Source organism: Musca domestica, unplaced genomic scaffold (genome assembly GCF_030504385.1).
Source record: "Musca domestica strain aabys unplaced genomic scaffold, Musca_domestica.polishedcontigs.V.1.1 1, whole genome shotgun sequence".
Lineage (NCBI taxonomy): Eukaryota > Metazoa > Arthropoda > Insecta > Diptera > Muscidae > Musca > Musca domestica.
In genome coordinates, this window is record NW_026712114.1 from 35771891 (window position 1) to 35776862 (window position 4972).

General features: G+C 32.5%; 1 long non-coding RNA gene across 1 annotated transcript; it reads left to right on the forward strand.

The window, feature by feature from the left end:
- Nucleotides 1-4438: 4438 nt before the first annotated feature.
- Nucleotides 4439-4720, forward strand: LOC131802299 (uncharacterized). Its single transcript, XR_009342132.1, has 2 exons — nt 4439-4550; nt 4621-4720. It is a non-coding gene; the product is annotated as an uncharacterized LOC131802299 (long non-coding RNA).
- The last annotated feature ends 252 nt before the right edge of the window (nt 4721-4972 follow it).

Consider the following 4972-nt stretch of genomic DNA (forward strand, 5'->3'; position numbering starts at 1 on the left):
ACAAACAAATGGATTTTATTTGCGGTTATTCCGTTTTTTTGTTTTGCTGGGCATAAAAAAGTACTCACAAGCAATTAATTTAACATTAATTTGTTTTAATAGGTTTTTAAGCACAAATAAACAGAGATATAAATAATAAAATATCGGCAATAACACCAACTTTAACTCACCGAATTCGCAAAGTGTTAACGTGAACAAGGAAATAGAATCCAAGGAGATGGGGGAACCGCTATGAAAGGGCCATTTGTGGAGTCATAAAATATTTTAAAATTATTGGAATCATAACTTTTGATTTTGCTCTCCTCTTTTTGGCAACTTTGCCATTTCAAAAAAATTTTCGCTGGCAATAAAATTGCTCTTAACTATAACAGCGAAGCAAGTATAGAAACGTAGCCAGGGCAATCCACAATGAATGTAAAGAACGAAAAACATACTTCTCATAAATTTGCACTTTGGCCAATAAATATTGTGTTAAACGCTTTTTTTAAAACGCAAACAACAACGACAACAAATAATTGTTTTGAATTTACTATTTGTTAAAGGATTTTATTTGAAAATAAAAAATACTTTGTATTTCGAGGATTCAAAAAGTTTATGAATCAACTGTGGTTTTTTGGATCCAAAAATTGCGCGATAAATTTAGAAAAAAAATGTAATTAAAATTGTAACTGATCTTTATGCATATATTTTTTACATTTTTGTAAATGTTATTGAATGAAAGCCAAAAATGAAATGAAATAGCATCGAATTTTAGAATAAGTTTAGATTTGCTCGAATGGATCACCTTTGGCACCAATTATGGCCTTCACACTTCCAATGAAACCATCACACGCTGCCCGAATGTTGCCCTGCAGTATTTTGGTCTTTTTCCGTCGAAGCGCTTGCTTGAGGTGATCGACACTTTGATATTTTTTAGTGCCAACCTTGCTTTACAAACACAATAGTCCAACGGATTGGTATCCGGAGATTATGATGACCATTGTTCCCTGGAAATGAAGCGAGGAACCTCATTTTGTAACCATTATTGGGTGGCGCGTTCTGAGTGCGATGGTGGTGAGTCCTGTTGGAATGTCCAAGATCTGCTGCCATATTCGACGGACCTTTGGGCCCCTAAGGCCCATTCCAATCAACGAGGCTTATCCGCAGGCAACATTCTTTGCGTCAATTGAATTTTCAATTCGAATAATCCGTTGTAAAGTGGACCGAGCCATGCCCAACTGCTGAGAACGGCGTTTTTGGGATGTTCTTGGGGACCTCTCAACACTGGCTCGTACGGCAGCGATATTCTCGGCCGATCGAGTAAAATTTTACCGACCTACTTCAATTTTTTCGGAAGCTAGAGTGATATCCACAGACGGATAGAATTTTATGCTGATCAAAAATATATATACTTTGTGGGATATAAAATGTATATTTCGAGGTGTTACAAACGGAATGGCAATGGTGGAGGGTATGAAAAGTCCTAACATAAACTGAAATATTAAGGTGGACTTTCGTCTGACGAAGTAGCGAACATTTGCTATTTTTATAGAAAAATTTCTTGTTCCCAAAATTAAACATTACATTGCCACAAACTACTGTCCCACATAACAAATACATTATCGAATAGCCGCTGTAATAGTATTTATTTGCTAAAATCCTCAAATGGCAAACGGTACTCAATAATCGTTGAAGCAACGATATTTTGCAACCTAACCATCGTCCTTTGCAATGCAATTTGTTGTTTACTTTGGATTTCTATCAAATCGTAACTTCCACTCAATGTTGCAGGAGTAGAATATATTCTTCACCGGAATCACCGTATATTTCTTGAACCGAGTAAAAAGCAGGAAATCGCCAGCCAGCCATGCAGCCAGCGGTAAATTGGTACGGTGAGTGTGTGTCCGTTTGTCTTCGCAAATCCTTTTAATGGCCAATAATAGAAAAATGTTGTCACATTGGCTTTAAAAATGGATGTTTCTCTTTGTCGTTTCTACGGCTGCTGGCTTGTGTTGAGGAATTTGAATGTAGATGCCATTGTTGTTGCTGCTGCTACTGCTAGTATTTGTTCAATATTTTTCAATTGTTAAGGATAATCCTGGACAAATGCTAAAATACGATTTTCACTTAAAATACATTTATAGCACCGATGCAAAGCTAAAAAATGGGGGATTTCTTAGAAATGTATCGCAGAAAAAAGGTTATTTATTTAAGATATTTATTTGCAATAAACAAATTTAGAATTCGTTTTACTCTATGGGTGTTAACGTGTGAATTTGTGGAGGACAATATTTACATAAAAATTTGACTCAATTTAATTCGAAAGAATCCTACAACATTTGAGCTGTTATTTTGAAGTGTTATAGAAAAAAACTGTGAAAAAATGTCCTCATTGTGATGTAGGTTTAAATCAGACTTTTATTTGATATGTCTATAGATATAGAATAACAGAAAAAGTTCTGTAGGCATACATACGGCTTTATTTAAAATATTGAATTGTGGTTAAAAACTTTCAACACAGTGTACTGAGCAAAATCCCTGGCTCACATATATCCCCGGTATTCGGTATTTTGATGGTCATAGCCACATTTTAATTCCGAACATAAGTAAGTCTTCTCATATTTCATATTGCAGTTTTAAGTTCTTTTTTATTACCTAGCCTTCTAGAACAGCGGTATCGCAAATTTTTTGAACCGAGACATGTAGAAGGGAACTTTCCCTTTGGAAGACCCGCTCGTGGTCTTTTTCTTAAGGATATATTTAAAAGGACTTTTGCCTTTGGAATACCTGTGAAGATCCTTTAAAAAACCTTCGACGTATAAAATCCCTGCATAAGGTTTTCTGCCTTTCGAGAATTTTTTATATTTTTGATGAATAATCCATGATTTAAAAAAAAATATTATTAACAAATGTACAACTAGAAATACTTGTATTTAAAGAACTATTAATTTTTAAAAATATTCTTAAAAAATCAAAGATTAACAAAAAAATATTTTTTTTAAATATTCTTGATATAAAAACATATTTTTTGCATTTAAAAAATCTGAGATATTTATTTATTTAAAAGCCTGCTAAAGTTTTAACAAAAAAAAATATTAAAACATTTTTTTTGTTTTTCAAATTTTTAATGTTTTTTATGTCCACGTTTCTTTCAAATCTTTCCTTCAAAATCGAAATTATCCTGATGTAGAGCATCTCGACAAATTTCGACTTATTTCGGCGATACCTTGATAAATGATATATTACATTTTTGTACTCTGTCTTGACCCTAATACCTCTATTTAAAATTTTGAATGCTAACAAGTAAAAAAGCTGTAAGTTCGGCAAGGCCGAACATTGAATACCCTCTACCATTTGGAACTAATTTGACAATATACAAAGAAATAAAATCCATTAAAAATTCTGTTAATATCTTAAAAATAACGAATATAGCTATTATATTAGGGTCTATACGACGACGTGGACCTGCATCATCAAAACACCGCATATAGGCAGGTACCGTTATATGGGGGCCATACTAAAATGTGCACCTGTGCAGATAATTTCTGTCATAGGCTGTAGTATCCATTACAAACTTCAAATACTAAATTAATTTCACCTAAATCTTCAAAATACCGAATATCGGGAGGTACCGTTATATGGGGCTATACAAATACTTGGACCTGCACAGACACTTTTCTCTCTTAGACTGTAGCATCCATTACGAACTTCAAATATCAAATAGGAAACAATTCCGGTGAATAATGTCGTTATATGGGGGCTATAACAAAACGTGGGCCTACATGGCCCATTTTCAATACCAAAGCTCCTGAAGACATAATATATATTTGTGTAACATTTTATCAACCTACTTCATTTCGTTCGTAAGCTAAAGTGATTCCACAGACGGACACAGCTAAATCGACATAGAATTTTATGCTAATCAAGAATATTTTGAGGTTTTAAAAACGGAATGACAAACTTAATATACCCTCCATACTATGGTAGAGGGTATAAAATCAAGCGTGTTTTACAGTTACACATATTTCATCTTGGCATGTTCGCTAGATGTCATAAAACACAATTTAGAAACTTTTAGTACACTTTCTGTTTGAATTTCAAAATATTCAACCTTGTCTTTTTAAATTTCAAAGTTCCAGGTCCAGACAAGTTCTTTGGGCTTCAATGACAGTTAATATCATCCTCATTCACGACTAAAGTGTGCCAATGTATAGGTGTTATTAAAAATTACTATACAATGGCTCAAAATATCATTTAAAATATGGAATATTCACTCAATTGTTAAGAATCACATTAAGTTTGGATTGTACGTGACTATTGAGAAAATCCAAGTGTATTCAAATGTTAATTTTCAAAAACAATTAAATTTTATAATATGTATGTGTTGATTTCCATCCGAAAAAAGTGATATGCTATAAATTAAGAGTTTTGCAATAGTTTTAATCAATTTTTAACACTAATTTTTCAAACAAAAAAGTTCATTTATTAAATTGAATATGAAGTTCTTAACAATAGTCATGGGATTTGCTGTTTTAGCTCTTATGTACGGCACTGGTGAAGCGTGTATATCGGTAAGTATCAATCGGTGAAAATCATTACTAGATTAGGTAAAAATTAAAAAAATATATATATTTTATTTAGTTCCCACAAAATCCAGGACGGAATGGACGTAAATAATGAGTAGATATGGCGGAAGAAAACGTTTCTAAAAAATAAAACAATACATTATGGAAAATGTTTATATTTGATTTTTTTACATCATTTTTATAATTTCAACGGAGTGCAAAATGTAGTCCATAGCTTTGTAGAGCTCCAAATTTACGATAACAGTGAAAATCTTTCACTGAAATTTTAAATTTCATTGAAAACGACCATACTTTTTTCGACAATATAATTGCATTTTATAACAGTCGAAAAATGTTGAGTCTAAATAATCTTGACGAGTTCCATATACCCCCACAAAAATAATATTTCAGATATCAAAGGTGGATTG